This window comes from Lissotriton helveticus, chromosome 4_1 (genome assembly GCF_964261635.1).
Source record: "Lissotriton helveticus chromosome 4_1, aLisHel1.1, whole genome shotgun sequence".
NCBI lineage: Eukaryota > Metazoa > Chordata > Amphibia > Caudata > Salamandridae > Lissotriton > Lissotriton helveticus.
The window spans coordinates 1,683,050,278-1,683,074,379 of NC_136063.1; positions in this window are offsets into that span (position 1 = coordinate 1,683,050,278).

Consider the following 24,102-nt stretch of genomic DNA (forward strand, 5'->3'; position numbering starts at 1 on the left):
TCACCAGGGGAACACAAATAAAATTACACCACAGAACATACAATCCTGCCTAGGTAAAGTACCAGCTAAACGGGAACAAATACCATTCTGGTTAGCACAAAAAATCACCCAAATAGAGGCGGTGTTTCCAGACACCACCCCGTTAGAAAAACACAGGATTCTGACTATCTGTCTTCCAATGGGAATCGCACCACACATTGAGGACTGTGACACTTGGGGTACAGTCTTTGCTTCCATCTACACAAAAACGCACGGTGTTCCATCCATTTCGGTAATACCAGATGTGCTAAAACAAATTCAAGACGAATATGGTCCAGAGCCCGCTTTAACTCTTGGTATGAAATTACTAAAAGACTTCAAGCAGGTCTCGGCTATATTATTAGCCAACATAAAGGGAGAAGCAGCAAACGTGGCGATCCGCCAGAGGTTAAAGGAGACAGATATAGCAGACCAACCAGCTGAAATAGCCAGAATCATAGAAAAATCCTATGAGGAACTAGGTAGAGATAGTTTAGGTGGAATACCAGTAAAACCACAACTGATTGAAAGTCCTGAAAAAATATTTTTTAATAATAATTCAACATCACAAAAAAAGAGCTGGGATGGAAACAAACAATCCAATCCTAAAGAAAAGAAATTCCAGTCCAGAGGAAGGTCTCCTCGGCGGAGAGAAAAATCTCCGAACCAAAGACACAGGTCACCCCAAAGTGACCCCTCTGGGAAAAGATATAACCTTAGAAATAGGGATAATATAAAGAAGCCTGATAGATATCAAGACATTGATACACGTCCCTCTCAATCTTTTCAGACTTCCTCGCAGAAATCGGAAAGAAGAGGACGATCAGAACAAAGAGAAGAGCACACCAAGTCCAAAGACAAGGAACCTGCTCAGCTAAAAAAGAAATTACAATTTCCAAAAAAGAAGGTAGCTAGTATCAAGGTAGTCAACAGTGCCGAGAATACTGAGGACACAACTGAAAAACGGAGAATGGGCTCAGACAATGCTAGACAGCGCAGCAGAAGTGAGCATAGCTCGCAAAGTCCTTATGAATCATCTGGAGACAGTGGACACGAATGAATATCTTCAAGTGGAAACTGCAGACACAAGAGTTAGCAAACCTTACAAAATATATGAAATAACTTTACGTATAGAGGGGGATAAGACTAGAAAAATAAGGGGACTATTTTGGGATAATCTCTCCAAGGGCTATGACATCCTTCTAGCTGAAAAAGACTGGCCACCAGAGTTTGTCAGGGAGTGCCCTCATGGCGAAGAAATAATTATGCCTGCCTTCTCAAATCACATCCCAATTCATAAAAAATACACACTTGCTAGAAAGTGGGCAGTAGCCCTAGCTCCTGCTTTATATAAAAATCACGTAGGATGGGATGAGGACTCTCCTCCTCACAAAATCCAGTTAAAATCACAACCTACTGCACAGAGGCAGTACCCAATTAAGCAAGAAGCTAAAAAACAGGTAAAAGAAATCCTAGATCAGCTAGAATACCAGGGGGTGATTGAAACTTGCACCTCACAAATGAACAACCCTTAGTTTCCGGTCTCCAAACCAGATAATTCATATCGTCTAGTTTTGGATTACCGACACCTTAACTCATGTTGCAAAACGTTTGCAGTACAAAACTCGCATAGTGCTGCACTAATGAATAACATAGTGCGCAAAAAATACAAAACAACATTAGACATCTCTAATGGATTCTTTTGTCAAAACATAGCACCAGAGAGCAGATATTTGTCTGCATTCTCAATAAATGGCACTCAAAAACAATTCTGTCGGTTAGCCCAGGGGTACAAGAACAGCCCGGGAGTATTCTCAGCGAGAGTAACAGAATTACTACAAACATATGACGACGAAGCATTATCATATGTCGACGACATATACTTAACAGATGATGACTTGGAGACTCACTTGAAGAGAGTGAACACCATAATACTTGGGTTCGCAGCAGAGGGTTACAAATTCAACTTTAAAAAATCCAGAATTGCCCATCTGACAGTCCTGTTCTTAGGATATGAATTATCAAGTGAAGGCAAAAGCCTGGCTGACAATTTCCTAGAGAAATGTGCCGTACTCCAAGCACCTAGAACACTAAAAAACCTACAGTCAATTCTAGGCTTCCTAAATTTCGGAAGAACATACATTGCAAATTACGCAGAAAGGGTCAAACCCCTTTATGATCTAATAAAACCAGATTTTAAAAGAACCAATTGGACTCAAATACACACAGAAATTCTGAGATCCTTACAAACAGACATGTTAATTAAAACAAAATTAGAAACACGTGATAACACACGCAATCTTGTGATTCGAGTCATCCCAGGAAGATGCGGATTCACATACCTGACCTCTAATGAGGGAGAAAAGGTACCAATTGCATTCAAATCACACTTGTACACAGAAGCTGAACAGAAATTCAGCATTAAGGAAAACATTGTTCATGCAGTTCAAACCGCAATGGCTAGAGAAAAAGATCAAGCGGACGGTAGACATATCACAGTCAGAACAGCAGAATCGGCCTTTGAGGCATTAACAACCCCGGGTAATTTACCAACAACAACATTGAATCCGGAATGGATACAATGGGTGAATTCAATTACAACGGACAAAGTATACTACTACTTTGATCCAGAACTAAAGGAATTGAAAAATCTAGAATATGAAAGAACATTCCCTCTGCCTATCGACATTCTGCCCTTACGACAATACGCTTGTGTAATCTATACAGACGGACATGCTCAACCCTCCGTTTGGGGAGAACAAGCATACAACCCCACATGTGAGATTACAAAAGAAGTGTGGCGCGGAGGTAAACTAAGACCTCTATTAACAAAAACACACTCAGTAGAAACTAATTCAGAACAACAGACTGAAATAATAGCATTGAAAATGGCGCTAGATAATGCGGATCGCGAATTCCCGACACTTATAGTGTCCGATTCGTATTACTGCGTCAAATCATATAACAAGGATTTGCAGACATGGATTCAAAACGGTTACAAAGATGACACAGATGCAACAATAAAGCAGAAACTGCTCTGGGAACAAATAGCTCTTTTACAAAAAGAACTACCAAAGACTCACGTGACACACTCACTGAGTCATCAGCGTGATGGCGTTCACGTTGCAGGGAATTCATTGGCTGAAACAGCCACAGCGGAAGCATCTAAATCGGCTTCCGTAGCTCGAAAAAAGCGTACAGTGAAGTATATTGACGGTGAAACAGTGCTGGCAGTGAAAACGTCATCAAAAGGCGACTCCTCAGCGCTACCGATCAACTATCCACTCAATTATACATACATAATCGATGCAAACTCCGTCCCTTTTGCTCGAATCCCTGGAGTGGGGGATAGAGTGATTCCAAACATGGACAGGAGAAACTTGTTAATCGCAGACGCACATATGGGCGAGGGTCTCAGACACCTCAAACTAAAAGATTCTCTGGAAGAATTACAATCAAGGTACTGGTGGCCAGGCATGAGCCTGCATCACACCATGTTTGTAAAAAAGTGCCCCAACTGCAACAGGAATCGCAGTGGTGAGAGAAACGGTGTAATACCGTGTCGTGTCACTCCAGAAAAAATCAACAGTAAAAAGCAAGGCTTGCGATTAACATATACAGGCTAGTTTCCACTTATAATGTAGATCACCAGCACTCGGCTGACGTCTGGACTGTTATACAAAGATTTGCGAGTCTAAATGGCATATACGCTAAGAGCATGCTACGTTTGACCATTGTTTCACTCTAGCCCTCCAGCCTGAGGGGAAACATGGCCAAATGAGCATAGCACAGCGGGAATCTTCTCACTTCCTTCCTGAGGGATACGGGATGGTGTAAAGAAAAAACCAAGGCATAAAGCAATCTATAACGGAAAGGATATTAGGTTTGGGAGCTGGGTGGGTCAAACATCTAATAAGTGTCCAACGTAGTCTAAATAACCTGCCAAGAAATTCTCTGAAGGGATTCAGTCCGTACGAATTATTATTTGGAACTAGGATGTTAATCTCTGACCTTGACAGTCAGACTTCAGTGGTAAAGGAAAAAAGCTTTGATATCAAAGATCGTTTGGCTATTTTACAGGACTTAAACGAAACAAGAAAAGACCTGAGCAACATAAAGTTGAAACAAAAGCCAACAACCACTGAAGAACCACCACCTGTCCCAGCAAGACCTGTCTGGATTCCAAAAGTCGGGGATCTAGTCAGAGAAAAGATCGCGGTAAAGAAGGAATTTGGGCCTTCTTACAGAAAAGCAGTTCCTGTCTTGTCTATCAACGGGACAAGATCAGTTGTACTACCGCCGCTTGCTGGTAAAAAGGAGAACCGAGTTGTATCCATCGACCTGGTAAAACCACAATCATGTGGCCGATAACAAACAGTAGGCCAAGTGGACTCCCCATGAGTAGCAGAACACCAAGGTTTGCTACCAGTACAGAGGTCCTAACAAAGAGGCTAATCACATTCGAAACGCCTACAGAAGAACAACAAGGACTATGCAACAATGCAATGGAACTTAGACCTCTGAACACCCAAATAAAAACATTTAGCAGAGACACACCAACCTATAATGAAGTAACAAATGATTATGCAAGAAACAGTAATCCTGAAACAATTGGAACAATAGACAGAACTGCATCCGGCTACTTCATAAACTTCGATGATTCCTCTGAAGGCTTCACTGAATCAAAAACACAGCCATCATCAAAAACCTTTATAGATAAAGCTAAAGAACTTTTGAAACAACTGAAAGAAACATATCTGATTTCTCCATGGATTGAATTTTGGGTGGGTTTTGGTGCATTTATCCTCATACTGTGGCTCATCATGATACTAACATTGGGACGCTTCATTGAGGGAAAATATGCTAAAATGGACACAGCAAGTCAGAAAATCAACTTGATCCTCAAACCACACACATCTTCACACGTCGAGAAAAGAGAACTTTCTTCAGTCAACTTCACAGCCAATCCTATACCGGGTGGGGTAGCATGGGACAACACTGACTACGAAATCTATGGTCCGGTTGAAATCCTGAAATATCCACACCAAATTAAAATCTCATTGAGTGACTTCGTAAAACCAAGCACATTTGCTGATGATTGGGACTTTGAAAGTATAAACAATATGATGTCTGACTTAGTGATGTCTGCTAAATTTACCAAACATGATTATTTGCAGGGTTCGACAAATTATGATAGTATGTACTGTTATAACCACTATGGTAACCATTTTCTACATAGATCTGCACAACCTAGAAATGTTTTAAATTATAATCAATGGGAACATTGTGCAACCCCTCCAAAAGGAAGCTCAAGAACCGTTTACGACAAATATTCATACTTTTCAGGGTTTAACATAAGTAATGCTGAAACATTTTATTTCAAATTGTCAAATAAGACAGGGACAAAGACCATGATAACCAACACAAAATTGATATATTCAGACTCTTTCTTTGAACAAATGAATACTTTTGGTTTTGATTATTGGGACAAAAATGTTGAATTGAAAAGTGTTTGGGGCACAAAAGAATGGCAAGTACAGGGTATAGAATCTTTGTTTAGAGCCTGCATGATCCCAGAACAAATTATATTTTTAAATGACACTGTTCAACAAACTACCTGTCTTGGCTTGGCCAAAATCAAAGATTTAAACAAACCGTCTATTCCAAAACCAACATTGAACATCAATAGCTCCACAGACGAAGAGATAGACGTAAATTATGTATTAAACCAAAACAGAACACATCCTGATTGGAAACAGTGGTTGATCTGGCCCACAGATACTAATAACTGTCAAGACAGATTCCTGAACAAAACACAGGGGTTCAAAATGACCAGGCCAGACCCTAGATATTCCCAAAGACAACACCCAGGAATAATAACCACCTACAGTGTGGGCAAATTATGCCTTCAATGGCTACAGACTTCCACACTGGCAGAAATTAAGCAACACCTAACTTTACTTACTGATGGTGCTGACTTGCGTGATTTCATTATCGGACCGCGCAAACAGCGTCAGAAACGTTTCATAGCAGCCTCTGTATATGCAGCATACAACGAGGCCTGGAAGGTTACTCAAATTGAGACAGCAGAAAGAATACGGGAAATTGACCGTATTAATTTGGAAAAATCACTTTCTGTAGTGGACAATGGGTTAATGACTCTGTCCTCCAGAATTTTTTCTCTGGACAGCATTGTGTCTTCAGCAATCGACATAATATCGCAAGACTTACTGTTGTTACAACACGGTCAATCTCAATTGCGTTCTATAGTACAGCTTGGCTGGACGTTACAAAATCTGCGTTCAGGCTATGTGCCTTGGCGTTTAATCAACACAACGTCACTTTTCAATATCTTTAACCTTACTGATAAACAAATCAGTATGGCCCAGAAGGGTGCTGATTATACAATCCTGAGCATTGAAAAACTCGAAAGATTACCAGTGACAATGTCAGAACGACCTGTCAGTGAATGGATAATACATGGGATAATTAATATTCCAATCTCAACCTTCAGGTTTCAATACTGCCAGAAATATATACAGGCTGGCATGTACGAAAAATTGGGAAAAGGGTACATTAAAACAACATGGAACCTGCCCTATTCACATGCATGTGTCAGTAATAAAGGACAGAAAGTGTTTCTTAGTGGCGATAATTGTGCGATGTCACTAAGCGGTACACTTCTGTGTAACGGAATTAGTTTGCATGGAGCCTGTGAAGGGAACTCAAATAACCTTTCATGTCACCAGCTAGCACACCTGCTACAGAGATAGAACCATTCTTTCAAAGACTCTATAATGGGAGTTACATTCTAATTGTAGACCGCAGATGCTGTAGTCTTATGCCCGGGACTCCTTATCTCGTAACTACGACTGCGAAGGTCAAGTGCTGTGGACGCTTATTGTTCCCCAGCTCCTTTCCAGACAGGAAGGCAAGGGCATGGCCCAACTTGAAAATTACTTATATTCGAATAGATACTTTAAGCAGAATGAAAACAGTGCTTCTTCAGACGCCGACAAGGCTCAGGTCATCAAAAGAAACGTATGATCTCCTAGTCGCAAGGACGACTGCAGAGATACATTCATTGTTATCGACTAATTCCCCCATACATTTCGCAGAAATCCTGAATGAAATCTTAAATATTTCTGATACCAGTGGAGTCTCAAAAGTATTTAAGACAGTATTTTCGATGGCATTAACACCATTCAAAGCCATACTGGGTATTTTTCCAGATTTCGTCCATTCGATTTTTGGCGGATTTCCCCTCATTTTAGGACTAATTGCAGGAATCCTATTCTTAGTCCTTATATTTCGTTATGGCAAACCATGTCACAGACAAAACACCTGCGACAAGGGAAGAAACAATCCTAGCCATTGGATACCGGGACCGGATATCAAAAATCCTGGGACTATCCCGGCTTAGAGACCTGAACATGACTTGGTTTCTATCATTTCGACCAATGTGGCAACGATGTGTTTTACCTGTATTAAGGTGCCTGCTATGCGGAGAAGAATGCGTGTTAGACACCTGTCTGACGCTACAATCGGATGCGCCAATGGATGCAGAAACATTGTTGAGTCCAACAAAGGCTCATGCTTTGTGCTGCCCTCAACGGCTACCAATCCTGATGACGGCATTCGTGGAAGCTTCACCACTACGATTAAGGGGTATTGAGGTTCAAAATGAAAGCAGCATCGATCAGGTACGACCTTCTGTCAGCAATCCAAATCGGAATGTCAACGGAGACAATCATGCGCACGAATGCATGGTTACACCTATTTCCGAGTTAGTGGAACTCTCCCAGGAAGCTGTTGACAACTTTTTCGAGAGTCTAAATGATATGATGTTCTCACCAGAGCAGAAATAGAGACTTTTGAGCAAGCTCGTACACGGCGTTCCCTGAATTTGACCTTCAACTAGAAAAGCAAAATACCATGAAAAATTTTCCCTCCAGTTCACGGACAGCAATTTTTTTCAACAGCCCCAAAATATTTTTGCATATTTTTCGGGACACTATCTTCTGCTTAAAGTAAGAACTATTCTTAGAGAACTAAGATTTCTACTTTTAGATAGCTTATAGACATTAGCTGCCCGCTGGTATGTTCATAATTATTTTATTCTGTGATGGAATGGTCTCGAAACTTTTTTTCTGTATTAAGAGCCATTTCATGTGTAAATTCTCATATACCATTTAGCAATAATGTATACAAATGCGTGATTACTTTAGCATTATTTCACAGCTTGAGTGCATACAATACATGTAAATGCTTTTTTTTTCCGTATATTTGATAATTTCAAAATGCATTTATGTATTTTGGGGTGGTACGGTATACACGATACTCTACAGTATGTTTTACTATGCATAGATTAGTAAATATGTCCATAGTTAGCGTGGAGTGGGTGTGATGTATTCCTATAGGTTCTGTATCGATCCCCCTATTCCTGACCCTATTCTGGTTAACAAACTAACAAGTTAACTAGCAGCCATCCCATGAGGCAGAAAACCCCCATGATGCAGGAACCGTTATCTGATAAAGCCACACTACGGCACAGGAGCGTGTTATCTGATTAGGTCATAACGCTTGCCATCTAATTAGACAAGCGATATTCCTCCAGCCCCTGATAAGGCATACGGAGTTCTCAAAACAAATCAAACCTATGACACCTTGGGAAAAACCCTGCGGCCATTGTTTTGATTTCACCAAGAACTTCAGCAAAAGAATGTGCTAACGACCTGGTCGTATGACATCCTTATTGACGTATCTATGTCCATCCTTACGTCAATCTCGGCACCTTAAAGGTATAAATATTACCGATATTGCCCTATGCAAAGACACGCGGTGGTGACGAGGACGGAGCAGCCAGACTTGCCGAAGCCCAGAGCAGAGCAGACCCCGCTGGCGCAGCCCCGCCTTCCTGACGCGCTGAGAACGAGAAGCCGTTTTTCTCCTGCCGAGAAATCCAGCTCCGGCGCTTCCGGGTAGCCCTCGCAGGCAACCTGGAATATCGAGACCAGAGACGAGAGATACCATCCCTCATCCATCCTAGATTCCAGGTACAGAACTGAATAACCCCTCGCAGAGAATTCTTTAGTCATTCACTTGGCAAAACAAACTTAACTTAAACTGTAACTTTCTATTCCCGCCCACCCATTAGACTTAGGTCAGGTACACGGGGTAGGCGTAGTTAGAAACACCAGTTGAGTACGATTAGTCAAATGTATATGTGTATGTAATATATCTTATTCATTTTAAACCTTCATATGGCCTAGAAACCATATCAATGTTTTTACAGTATTATTTTATACTTCTGCTTTTAATGTATGCACTTTACTTAACCATAAGTATTGCAATATCGATCCATTTCTCTTGTACGAGAAAAGAGACTGATCAATAAATAACATCTTTTATTGAACACGCCCGTCTCTTCCTTTTCTCTACAATCTGATGAGACTAAGAATGCACGTACTGACTGAGTAAAATAAATTGCCTTTTGTTTTCACACGACTCTCGAGATACACTCTTGATTAGGGGAGAGCAAAGTTGTCATGTTCTATGGTTGTCAGAAACTAAATCCCTTCTTGTCTATCCAGGGAGGTTCAACTCCTCCTTGCCTACTCGAGAAAGTTTCTAGTGAACTCTGAGCTAGCTGGCAAACCCAAAACTTTAAGTCTAATATCGACAGTAGTAGACCTAGTTAACGTCTGGTCTAGGCCTATACTATTGAAGGTATTATTCCAATGCGCAGAGCCTATTGGGATAATAGGAACTACACTACAGCTAAAAAGTCATTGAAGTGAAATAGAGAGGTTAGAGTTAACATCCACATTGCAGGAGAGAAACAGGAGAGTAGATATGGCATCGTAGTGCGTTAATAAAGAAAAGTGCGCAAACTCCAGGAGACAAAATGGCGGCTGGAATGCAAAAGGCCGGGGCACAGTTGTAAAAAACAACAGAAATGCTGGAAAAACTATAATAAATTAGGGCGCTGGGCTCACCTCATCTTAAATAGGTAAATTGGGCAAATCCGTGATGCAGAATGCGCATGATAACTGGAGACAACGCTTCACTGGCAGAGTTGCGCTACCACTTAAACAAAATGGCGGTCGGAATGTAAAAAGACCGAGGCACAACCATGGAAGCAACAGAAATGCTGGGAAACTGCAAAAAATGAGGGTGCTGGGCTCACCTCATCTTAAATGTAGAAGTCAGGCAGTTCAGTAGCGTAGAAAGCGCAGGAGAGCTGGAAATAGCGCTTCATGTGGAGAATCACGCTGCCTCTTAATCAAAATGGCGGCTGGAATGCAAAAATCAGAGGCGCAGCCATGAAAGCAACAGAAAAGCTGAAAAAACTGCAATGAAAAAGGGCTTGGGCTCACCTCAACTTAAATACAGAAAATGGCCAGTTCTGTGATGCTGAGTGCAAGCGGAGACCGGAGGTAGCGCTTAATAGGCAGAGTCGCATACTTCTTGACCAAGATGGCGGCCGGGACTCAGGAGGCCGAGTCGCGGCCGAGCAGATGCTGAGGAAGCAGCAAAACTGAAGTATAGAGAGAGCGCTGGGCTCACCTCAACCTGAAAGACATTAGGCAGCGTTTCCTGCTCGAAAGCTGCCAGTGGAGCCTCTAAAAGCCAACGGGAGACGGAGGTCGGCGCCGGAGCCTCGCCGTCACGCTGCCATCTCAGGCGATGCCTAAGCCACGACCCCCTATTTTCACCCTTACCCACGTATCAGAGTATAACATCTGGAGACAAGAAGGAATGCTTAGTTTAGCCAGCTTTTGCCAAAGAAGATAGCGCTGAATGCAAGATCAAAGGAAATTTTGGAACTGGGTTAACAAGGCCAGCAAAACCACCAAACCGCCTACCGCAACTAACATCTCCCCCGCGGACTGGGAAATCTATGTTAAAAAGCTCTACACAGTACCACACGACCAAACCATTAACAGCCCGGCCTTTCTTGACCATCCAGTCAATCATGACGAAGCCACCATCCCCGTCAATACACTAACGGACGATATAACTGGAATAATAAAGAAAATGCGCTCGGGTGGTGCCCCTGGTCCCAACGGAATTCCGACCCAAGTATTTAAGACCTCTGCTGGAAAATGGGCCCGGATTCTGACACCCCTCTTCAAGGCTGGAATACTGGGTGGCCCCATCCCGATGTCTTGGCAAGGATCGCTTCTTGTTCCCTTTCATAAGAAAGGATCACGTTCTGACCCCGATAACTATCGGATGATAGCTCTTCTAGACGTGGACGGGAAGGCATATGCCAGCACTCTCTTAACTGCACTCACTACGTGGGTGGAAACCAACAACCTAGTTCCTTTTACTCAAACCGGTTTCCAAAGAGGCTGCCACATTGAAGGCAACCTGATATGTCTTGCTCATCTGATGGAATCCACCCTAGCCGTAAAAGATAAAACCTTACATCTTGGTTTTATCGACTTTCGAAAAGCCTTTGACAGCGTAAGTCGGCCAAAACTATGGGCAAAACTAGCAAGATGGGGTATTCCATAATCGCTACTGAAAGCATAAATCGCTTTACATACTGACACCTGGGTCAAAGTGCGAGTTACATCGAGCTGGTCGACCTCCAATAAAATATATACCACCAGAGGTTTAAAGCAAGGGTGTACCCTTGCACCAATGCTTTTCAACCTGTACCTCGCGGACCTCCCTGAATGGCTGTCATGCACTCGTTCTTTCCCTCCACGAATAGAGTCAAGAAAGATCCAAACTCTTCAATATGCAGATGACACCATCCTGTTAGATCAAACTCAGATTGGTCTTCAGAGACTGTTCGACTCCCTCGCTCAGTACTGCAAAATGAACACGCTTGAGATAAACGTGACGAAAACTAAAGCAATGATAATATCATCTGGAAAACCCAAAAAGTCTACGTGGTTCATCGAAGGGAAAAGACTGGAATCTGTCACCGCCTATAAGTATCTGGGGGTGTGGATTGACCACAAAGGGAGACCCTCAGTGCATACTACCGAAATGCAGGCCATTGCCCGAAGCCTGGAATGGGCCTTTATAAGAACAAAAAGTGCTCTTCACTCCCAAAATCTAGTACCATTAATAAAACTGATTGCCGCAAAACTACTCCCCACTATCTCGTTTGGTGCAATAATATTCAAGGACAAAATGAATAATTGGTTGGACAGAGCACGATCTTCCTGTTACCGTAGGGTTTTCCGGTTGCCAAATTCTACTGCCCATGCCCAAATCCGGAAAGAATTTTCATTGTTTTCCCAGAGGTGGATAATGAGTGCACGCTAGCCCTCACTCTCTAAAGAGCTGTCATGACGTCATGTCTAGAATCCCTCCAAGCAAAGGACATATGGTCATCCCCGTTGCCCATTGCAGCGAAAACAAAACTTCTAACCAAACAAGCAAAAAGTCTTTCAAGCGCCTTCGACGAGCAACGAGTCGCCCAGCTCTTTCATGGCCCCTGGGTCTCTAAATTATACACCCCGAAAATTCTCCCGTCGTATCTGGCAGCTTCTACGAAAGTGCATATAAAACTTCAATTGATGCGATTTCGTTTTGGTTTAATCCCGCTGATGGCATACAAGTTTGGCCAGGGGTACAGGAAAGGGGCATCATCTCAATGCCGCTTTTGCAAACAGGAAGAGGAAAACCTTATCCACATACTGTGCATTTGCCAAAAACGTCGAGCCCAAAGAAACTTCTGGTTGCGTCCCCTTTGGCTTCTTCTCAACATCAGGACCTGCCAGGAAGCTCTAGAGGCCTGCATGAGAGGAGACTCTCCGCAGTTGGCGGCTCGTTTTGTTAAGTTTATTGTAGAAATTAATTCCCCAAAACTTGCTTTAGACCCAGCATGAGTTCCTTTCCTGGTGACATTACTGCACGTTTTTCTTTTTTTTTATATTTACATATTTTTTTTATTGTTTTGTGCACCCTTTTACTCTTAATGTGTAACGTCTATTTCAGTGCATGTACATTGCAATGATTTTAATTAATTGTGCAATAAAAACTTTTACTTTTACTAGCGCTGAATGCAATTGAATGCAGATTTAAAGTCTATGAAACAAAAGTAGATTGGTTGCATTACTGAAAGTGCTAAGATGTTAGTTGAAGTGCATGACCCTTGGACAAACCTGGATTAGTTGAAGGAACAATCTGCGTCTCCTTTGCCCATTGTAATAATTCATTCAAAAGGATCCTTGCAAAAAGTTTTGCCTCAGTATCTTGTAGCGTGATAAGGCTATAATTTTCCGGTTGCTACCAATCTCCTCCTTTAAAAATAGATGTTATTATAGAACCTTTACAGAAGTCAGATAGAGTCTCTGACTGAAGAATGTTGTTAAAACGTTCAATAGGTACCCAGCCCACAAAAATGAATCGGCCTTATGGGATTCCATTTGGGGCAGGTGCCCCTTCTTGTCTACTGTTTTTAATAAGATTGCATACTTGCACTTCCGAAATTTTAATCCTGTGGTCACCTGTATCTATCTGATCCATTAAGGTGTTACCTCCTATCCTAGACAGATTCTGTTAAAGTTGAAGTTTCCACTGGGGTCCAGTCAAACAATTAATCTTTCTCCAAAAAGCCCTTGAGTTTTTTCCTTTACTGATGTACAGAAATTTTGGCCCAAAGGGTTTGCTTTGTTTTTGACTTTTCTTCCCAAAGTATCCTCCATTAATCTTTATTTATCATCTCCGCTTTAGTTTAAAGTTCTGTTGCGATTCCTCTTCAAAATACGACATGATGCTGATGTTTTAATCCAATTTAGATTCTGTAACTGAGCTTTAAATTGCTGGTCAGTGGATTTAGTTTTTGAGGCGTAGACATTTAATAATTGTTCTGTAAATTTAGTCCACTGCACCGCCGGTGACCAAGACTCAACTGAAAAACAGTTTTTAATGAATGAATGAGGCCATAAGATTGATGGAATCTTTTGTTCCTTCCAACCAGCACAATCTCGCCCAAAAAGCGCTTCAACACCCCATAAGGGGAAACAAGCGCTATATAAATGCAAACCTTTTTTCCCCTCTTCTATCCCTCTGCTGTCCTTCTGATTCAAAATTACTGACTAACCTATCCACCACTCAAATTACTTTCATATTTCACTATATTAATTAAACACTAATCCTTTATGGGTTCCAGAGTAGCGTGCTACTCGCTAAAAAAGCACTTTGACGCCTTGTCAGGGGTGCTAAGCGTGATCTAAATGCTATTACAATATTACAATACAATACAATACAATTCGTTGTTTCTATCTTTCCCAGGAAGGATGCTACCTTTTGATGGTACTCATGCTGGACATGGATCTCAATAATTTGTTGATCGTGGTCACTCTAACCTGTTTTTATTAATCACAAATGAGGTTATTAATTGAAATAAAGGTAAAGTTACTGCTGTAAAGTCATTTCTTGAATGCAAACCATCAGCCTGATAGGTCCATGCAGGTGGATTGTCTTTTTTGTACCTTCCGTTCAAAACCCTTAGGCCAATGAATTCAAGATCTTTTGCTAAATCCACTCCGCGTGGCTCATTACTTTCAAGAATACTACATTGATTAGGGATTGCCCATACGTAATCTTATTGTATTCTGTTTTCCTCTCAGTTAAATGGCCACAGAAAATTCATATTAAAATCCCCCGATTATCATAATTTCCAAAGATGATCCCTCTTGAATTAGTTCTGATAGAATAGTTGTTAGTTTAAGGGACATAGACTTCCTTGCGTTTGAGCCCGGATGTATATAAATATTAATTAGAATAAGTGAACTACTGGTATTTTAATGCCAAATCCTCAATTTAATTATTAGGATGCTAATGTCTTCTGTGACTACCTGTTCACTTTCAAGCTTTAGTCCAATTGCTATAATGGTCACCATGCCCTCCCTTGGGCGGCCATATCTCATTGCTTTAATAGTTGGTTTAAAGTAGCCAGTGAATCCTTCCATCATGAATGGCTGGGTTGCCCATGTTTCTTGTAATAATATAATATAGAAATTTCTAAAGAAGGTATTCATATTTGTGTTAACTTTAAGGTTTCCTGTAGGTGATCTACAGTTTATTTCTGACGATTCTGTGATTTATTCCGTCAGGGACAAGAGTCATTGCGTAAGGTGCTGTTAACCAGCCTAAATTAGGTTACTAACTGGGGATGCACAGCTGGAATTCTCTCTTCATGGGGTTGGGATTTCTTTCTACAGCAAACCTCAGTTCCTCTCTCTACCTTTGATGCAGAGTTCCGAGTGATTCATCTTGACCCATCAGAACTGCCCGAATGGACAAGTGCCCACCTTAGAGATATAGCTAAGCTGTTAGGAAACTAGTGTGCAAACACGTTTTTAACCTGTGAGAAATCTCAGTGGGCATAAAGTAATTGAGAAATGTATATGTAACTGTGTTTTGTGTAAAATGGCAGTCACAGGTCCACACAAATTTCAGAAGTTTTATTCTGGCGACTGCTATGATCAGTGCACTAGCTCTACAGCACATGTGCCATTAAAGAAATATAGCTCAGTGGGTTAAGGCGTCTGCCATAGAGATCATCTGTAATCCACGGGACACAATATCCAGTCCTTAAAGTGCCGTCCGCTGTAACTTTGAATTTGCAAGTGACACAGTCTAATATTACAGCGGCAAATAACTTTGGGGCGCATATGCTACATAAACAGTTACCACTCACATGGCCCTCCTGGGGAAAGATCATATTACTTGGAAGTGTCCTCTGCTCCAGGCTTTCTACACCACAAGCAATGTCTGTCCTTCATTCAGAACTCGATGTTCAGCACCGATCTTAAGTTCACAGCCCCACAAAAGACTGTTATTTGCTGAGAAAAACAAGCAATAACTAGTCTAAACCTAAGTCAGCGGCATGACCCATGACTAATTCAGACCCCAGCGTTCATACAGCACCAAATTTCTTGGATTCACCCTGGGAAATCAACCTCAGTTTCAAGGACACTGACAAGGAATTAAGGACAGCCTACTACCATCAGACTGTAGGCAATAATGTGCAAAAAAGAAAAATGGCAGACGCAGGCCTTCTCTATCAATGCACCTGTGATCTGCAACAACATTCTTGTGTCTATCAGGGCCTCACAAACCTTGCTCAGAAATGAGCTAAAGACATACCTCTTCAGAGAGCACTACATCAATATGCAGTAGCAGTTCACTTCGCTGAGAACCCCATGTCCATCCAATCAGTCGTTGACACTGCTTGGGCTCCACAGTCGATATGATAGGATTACATTTATGATTATAATACCTTTATTGGCTTCATCCCAATGGTTTTCAGGGAGAAAAATTGATGTACTTCCGAGGCCAGGCTTACATCCCCCCCCACCACCTGACAAAAAAAAGTAGCATAACGGGGAGTCGCAGCCAATAGGTCATAGGAGCTATGGGTCGAAAAAGCTTGTGAACCACTGACATAAGGGTAAAATAGAAAAAGAACTACAGTACCCATAAATACATTGGAAATGAATCACATGTCCAGTGAGTGCTAAAGTCCATACATCAATCATGTTCATGGGAACCGTATCAACAATAGCAGTGCGGGTGATAGAGACCCTGCAATTATGACACCCCAAAATTGACCACAATCAGGACTCCCACAATTCAATCAATCAGAGACAGTATTAAACCTTAATTTCATGAGGCCATGTACCCCCAAGGTAAGGCACCTCAAAACCAGAAAATACATTCATGTAAGTAAAAGGGCCCACTCAATAACTGAGTTCTATTACCAAATTCAGAAAATTACAGTGATACAGAGTCAATACCATAAAGTCTCTTGGCAAAAGGGGTAATGCAGAGAGATACAGAATAAAAAATTAGTCTAAGTCCAAAGTGGGCAAGAAAACCAAGAGGAAAACGAACAGCACCCCTCACAGCATCCAAATCTTCCATAAAATCTTCTGGCTCACCCACAGAATTGAGGGTCTTTATACATTATTTTTGCATATTAATGTCGCTTGGATATGAATTTACCTTAAAAAATGAGAAGACAGGCGTCGATGGACAAAACAGTAACAAGTTGGTTTAATAAAATGCAGCAGCTGGGAGAGTATCGACAGAGTCGCGTCTGAGGAAAATCTCTCAATGTACAGAAGGTTTGACCAACAATATATACAGTTTGTGAGGTACAATAAACCGATCTTACATTCTTAGAAAAGCATCTTAGTCATAAACAACAAGTAGAGCCATCTGAAAAATGCAACATAGGTGACTCTCGACCTCAGGGAGACCTAGTGTGGGCCAGTATGTATGTGCCCAAATGTCCAGCGTGGGGAGCGTGTGATCTCTACATCTGGTGTGCATGCTCTATCCTGATTGACTGAGTGTTCCTAGCTTAATGTGGCATCTGACTTTGCTATATTTTGGGAACATGTGCCTTTGGCTGAACAAGTTTTATTGGGGCCAATTTCCTCTGACCTGTTTGTGGTGTAAGTGCCTATCTCTGGGATTGATCAGAGTTTTCGCTGAGTGCGCGTTTGACTTTGGGCTATGTGTAATCCCACCTGTGACCTGTCAAACGGTAGGCTTGTGTTTGGGTTGCAGGGCCTGTCTGACCACGTATCTCTGACTTGGGGTTGATGGGGAGGTCACCTCGGGTGAATCCAACATAAATGACACAAGTCCGTTATAACGGATCCAACTAATATGGTAGTCATTGATATCATTTTTACCGACATCCTCAGTATTGTGCGTACAGTTGTCATAGTGTATATAGATAATGTCTTTACTGATATTGCCATTGTTATGCATGCAGTTAGTGGCACACATTGACATTGTTTCAACTGGTATTGACATTGTTATTTGTTCACAGTTTATGGCATACATTGACATTGTTTCTACTGGTATTGACATTGTTATGCGGGTCCAGTTTCTGGCATACATTGACATTATTTCTACTGGTATGGACATTGTTATGTGGGCACACTTTATGGCCTACAGTGACATTATTTCTTCTGGTATGGACATTGTTATGCGGGCACAGTTTATAGTGTACATCGAAATTGCATTTATTGGTATTGCCGTTGTCAGGCCTGCATATATCATGGTGTGTAACATTGTAGTGCCCAACTGGCTCAGTGATTTGCTTCCACCTCCTCAGTCTCTCAGGCATTCGGGCCCTCCACACACCAGGCCAGGACCAAGTAAAACGTGTCCGGCACTGCAGGAGAGAAGTGGCCTCTTTGTAGTGCCCGACTGCCACTGAGATTCCCCCACCGCCTCCTCAGTGCCTCAGGCACTCTGGGGCTCGTAGTCCGGCCCTTCACACACCAGGACAATGGCAGGAAAAACTTGTCCATGATGTCATAAATTATATCATAGAATAGGTCATGAGTGATGCCATTTGTATTGTATTGTAGTTAACATTGCATTTATATAGGGCTTACTACCCCTGACGAGGCATTGAATAATTCTTTTTGGCCAGTAGCATGCTACTCTGGTACCCAAGAAGGATTAGTGTTGAATTAGTATAGTGAAGTATGAAAGTAATTTGAGTGGTGGATAGGTTAGTCAGTTATTTGGATTCAGAAGGATAGAAGAGGAGAAAAGGTCTGTACTTATATAGCGCTTGTTACCCCTGATAGGGTGTTGAAGCGTTTTAAAAAAAATAATAATTACAAGTAGCACACTACTCTGGAACTATAAAGGACTAGTGGTGCATTCGTATAGTGAAATATGAAAGTAATTTAAGTGGTGGATATTAGTCAGTTATTTGGATTGAGAAGGTTAGCAGAGGGGAAAAAGGTTTGCATTTATATGGCGCTTGTGACCCCTAATGGGGTGTTAAAGCACTTTCTTGGTGAGTAGCACGCTACTCCGGAACCCATAAGGATTAGTGGTGAATTAGTATAGTAAAACATGAAAGTAATTTTAGGTGGTGGATATTAATCAGTTATTTGGATTGAGAAGGATAGCAGAGGGATAGAGAAGTGAAAAAGTTTTGCATTTATATAGCGCTTGTTACCCTTGTTGGGGTGTTAAAGTGCTTTTTTGGCAAGTAGCAGGCTACTCCGGAACCCATTAAAGGATCACTGTTGAATTAGTATAGTGAAATATGAAAGTAATTTGAGTGGTGGATGATATCTCAGTTGGTTATTTGGATTGAGAAGGGTAGCAGAATGGTAGAAGAGGGAAAAAGGTTTGTGTATATATATATATATATAGCTAGATCGCTTAAGGATATGCTAGTGAAGAGTCATCTTGATGTTACACAGCAAAGATCTAATACGTTGAGAGAGATGAAGGGTTTTTTCCGCGCAGTAGATGCAAGGCTTGCACACAGAGTAAAAGGGTCCTAAACTATATTGTACCAGACACAGGCATGATGAAGGTTATCTCTAAATTTTTAACATGCAGCACAACATACGCGGTATAATGCCTAGTTTGTCCATGCGGCCTAAAATACATTGGCAGCACGATTCATCAATTAAAGATTAGAATTTTAGAACATCAGAGGGCAATAGAAAAGGCAGATCCCGCATACCCTGTGGAACGCCACTTTCCAGAGTTTCATTGCAAGGACAGAACCAAACTACAATATTTTGGCTTGGATTCGGTTCCAGTGAACCGACGTGGAGAAGATAGACTTCGCACTCTTAGACGCCTTGAGTCGAGGTACATTATTGATCTCTCAACGAAGCATCCCAGAGGACTGAACTGTGGGGAGGAATTAGGGGTGCATCTAGGTAAATGATGATAACAACAGGATAAGAAAAGTAGTATGTGATGAAATCTTAACTAAATGAATTGTGAAGATTAGGAAAAGCAGATCACTGCTGCTAACTCAAACCTTTGCCATTTTTGGAAAATTGACTTTGCACTTTATAATTATCATTTTTGAATGACTATGCTTGTTTATTAACATTGAAAGATATAGTGTTGACTAAGTGTATTTTCAAGTGACTATCATGATCTTTATTTATTTAATTTGTAGTTTCGCTAAAGAGTTGTAAATAGCATGAATTTCAAATATATAGTGGCAGTCTGTAATGACATCTAGGAAAGGGGACATCTGCCGATACACGGCTAGATGTGGTTGTGCCTGTGGACCGCAACATGACTAAATTTATGCAAACATTATGCGGAATACTTAAGCGCATCTAAGGACTGGGATTGGGACTCGCAGCTACAGAGAGCTCATAGGCTTCCTTTCTTTCAAAGAGAAAAGACCAACAAGTTTCCACGTCCTCTTCTGATCTATTTTGGGAACTATCTACTGAGGCAGGCGGTCTCACTAAAAGCGGGACCAAATACCCGGGTCACAGTTGAAAACATCACCTTTTTTGTTAGATCTGATCTAAGCAAAAATACGATGGATAGAAGGTGGAAGCTCCGCGAGATGATTGACTCTTTTAAATCTATCGGTTGTGAGGTCTACTTACAAGAGCCTGCTCGTCTCAAAGTTATTAAGGCCGGCCGATCTTACTTCTTTACTGATTTAAAAGAAGCAGAGACTACACTCTCTAAGTTTAGCCTATGATTAAGCCTATGACTAAGTAATATACATAAAAAGAGAGAGGGAAGGGAAAGAGGGTGAGGAATAATGTCTAGGTATATTGGATATAGCAGAGGGCACTGAAGTGGACCCTACTAGATACATCGAATATCAGCTGAACTATGATACAAGTTAGGTCTCTACTATATCACCGGTTCCTAATAGCGGTATTCTGATAATTTTTTTTTCTATCATTGTTCCTCATTCTTTTTTTTTTTTCTTCCTCTTTTTGCTCTCTCCTTTATTCTCTTCTTCTTTTTTCTTTCTCGTGGCAGGGGTTTCGGTCGAAGCCTTTCCGCTGCTGCTCTTAAGAGTTGCCTTTTCTAGCGGCAGTAAGGTTAGTGGGGTGTTCTCCCCAATTGTACTAGGGAGGGTGGGTGGGGAATTGGTTTGAGTGGAGTTAAAAAAGAGGGAAAAAATAATCATTGCTCGAGACTTAATTTGGAAGCAAAGACAAAATACAATCACTACTTTATATAATGATTTAAAAACAGAGGGATATAAATCACTGTGCTATTGTTTTTTTTCAGAAAATGTTTTTCTTTAGATGTTTAAGTTGGAAGGTAGCCGGCCTTAATAGTAAAAATAAACGTAGATTGGTTCAGGAAGAGCTTAATTTGTATAAACCCCATCTTGCGTTGCTTACAGAACCTCATATTGGTGTAAAAGATAAAAAACTGCTTGGTCAATTGGGGTATGATCTTATCACTTGTTCAACTTTGGGCGCTTCCATACGGGGGGTCGCTATAATGAAGTGTAAACATTTGAATTTAGAAATTACACGGACAACGGCTGACTCAAAGGGAAGATGGGCTATCATTCAAGCCGAACTGGAGCATTCTAAATATGTATTTTGTGTGGTTTACGGCCCTAATATTGATGATCCAACTATGTATGATAGATTAACCATGGAGTTATTAGATTGGGAAGGCGAACTACTCATTATGGGCAATTTTAATTGTGTGATGAACTATCATTTAGATACTACCCGACGTCATGCACTAACACGGATGTGTAAAGTTAGAGCAGCGATACTAGAACTAAGTCGCATACATAATCTGAAAGATGTTTGGCGTACTATACACCCTAATGTAGCCGGCTTTACATATTATTCAGCAGCTTATAAATTATGTTCCCGAATTGATATGGCTTGGGCTGCAGAGAGAATCACGAATAATTGTACAATAGAGCTATGTCCCAGAGTGACGTCTGATCATAACCCTATACTGATCGAAATCAATATACCGACTAAAAAACAAGAGCTCAGACAATTCACTTTCCCGAGATACCTCTTTTCAGATACAATTTTAACTGCCCAGCTTAAGCAACACATTACTGAATTTGTACTGATTAATTTAAACTCTGTGGCAGTAATACACGTTTGGGATGCTTGTAAAGCTAGCATTAGGGGCTTCGTACAACAATACGTCTTACGGATAAACTCAGAAAGGCGGAAAGAGATTAAAACATTGACTTCTAATCTTATATCTTTGGAAAACCAGCTAATACAAGCTTTGCAGCAAGAAACGCCTAATGCCGATCAGATAAAGATGGATTTGATCAATTTGAAGCTTGTTACTAAAAAGATTTTGATTGAAAGACAGTCAGAAACTGCATCAGTATCATCTTTCACAGTACGAAAGTGGGGACAAAATAGGAAAATTATTAGCATATAAAGTTGCTGACAAGAAAGCGAAGACTATGATCAAAGCTATAAAAGATGACAATGCGGTCTGTCACACTCAATCCAATGATATATTAAATCAGTTTGTTAACTATTACACTAGGCTCAAAACACCTGAGAACTCCCCTTCTAGCGATCTTATTTTATCTTACATTAATAAAAATCTGGCCAATCAAAATGACGGTGAAAGGTTCAATCAATTGGAGGACGATATCTCTATTATGGAGATAAGATCAGCAATAGCTTCTCTTCTGTCCGGTTAAGCAGCCGGGGAAGACCTAATCCCAATCGAACTATATAAAATATGTTCACAGGAATTAGCTTCCCTTTTTAGTTTAGTTATCAAATCCATTAGGGAAACAGGGAAAGCGCCAGCTTCATGGAATAAGGCTAAAATAGTATTTTTTCTAAAAAAACAGAAACCAGCCAACGATTGTGGGTCCTATAGGCCCATTTCTTTGATAAACACTGATGCTAAGGCTTTTGCCAAAATATTGGCCACTCGGCTAGCCCCCCACATGCCAGAGCTGGTTAACATCCAACAGCATGGGTTTGTCACAGGGAGAGACACAACGGCCCACGTCAATATGGCTATCACAGCCTTCGATGTAGCTTCTACAGAGCTCTCCCCACTCGGTATGGTAATGCTCGACGCGGAAAAAGCGTTCGACCGAGTGGGGTAGGATTATCTGTGGGCCGTTCTTAGGGCATTCGGTTTTCAAAGTAACTACATTGGCTGGATCAGATCCCCGTACGACCAACCTACAGCTAAGATAAGTTATGCAGGGATGGACTCTACCAAATTTCAGATAGCAAGAGGAACCCGGCAGGGGTGTCCTCTTTCACCCCTGCTGTTCGCTCTTTCTTTAGAACCATTTTAAAATGCACTTTTGACTCAAACGAACATTAGTCCTTTTCAATTTGGCAGACATGCTCTAAAAATAACCGCATACGCGGATGATATAGCCATCTTCACAACTGATGTAGTTAAATCACTACCCCTGATCATTAGAAACTCGGAAGAATTTGGGAATGTCTTGGGGTATAAATTAAATTTAAACAAGACGCAAATTATAGCCAACTATAAAACATTGACCCCAGTCCCTGGCATCTGTACCAACGCTACGTACCTTGGAATAAAAATGTCAGCTTATCTTGGAGACTTAATTGCTCTTAACTACAGTCCACTTCTGAAAGAAGTGGCACTGTCTTTTAAAAAGTGGCACAAGATCCCACTGAGCCTTGTCGGCCGGATTAATTTAATTAAAATGAAAATTGTCCCCAAATTTCTTTACTTATTTAGATGCATTCCCCTTCGACTTAGCAGTGTTTTTTTCAAAAGACTTGATGGGTTATGTAGCAGCTACATATGGGGCTATAAGAAAGCCCGCAGATCTATCCAATCATTGAAACTCTCCACTGAAGCTCCCTGACTTTAAATTATATTTTTTCGCTACTTTTTTTTCTCGTCTCCGAAGCTTGCTCACCACTAAACTACCTCAACCTTTTTTCTATGAGTTCATGTTAGGCTCTGATAGCAGCCATTTTCTATTAAGGGTCCATGATCCCAATTTTTTCAAACGTGTTAAATTTAAGACCGCTAGAGTAATTATCGCCATTTGGAACACCATTATGAATTATGGGAAATTTTCTTTCTTTCATTCAGACTTACCTTTATGGGACAACCCAGGCCTCCCCAGAATTTTCTCAGATGGGGCAGGTACTTCCTGGGCTAGATGTGGGGTTCGTACATTAGGAGACCTTTTCGGACACGAGGGCTTTTTAGATTTTACGTCATTAAAAACTATATATAAATTGGATGATGCCATGTACTTTAAATACATACAAATGAAAGACTTTCTAGTGAGAAAAATGAAAATTAAAGAAGCTAGCCAATCAG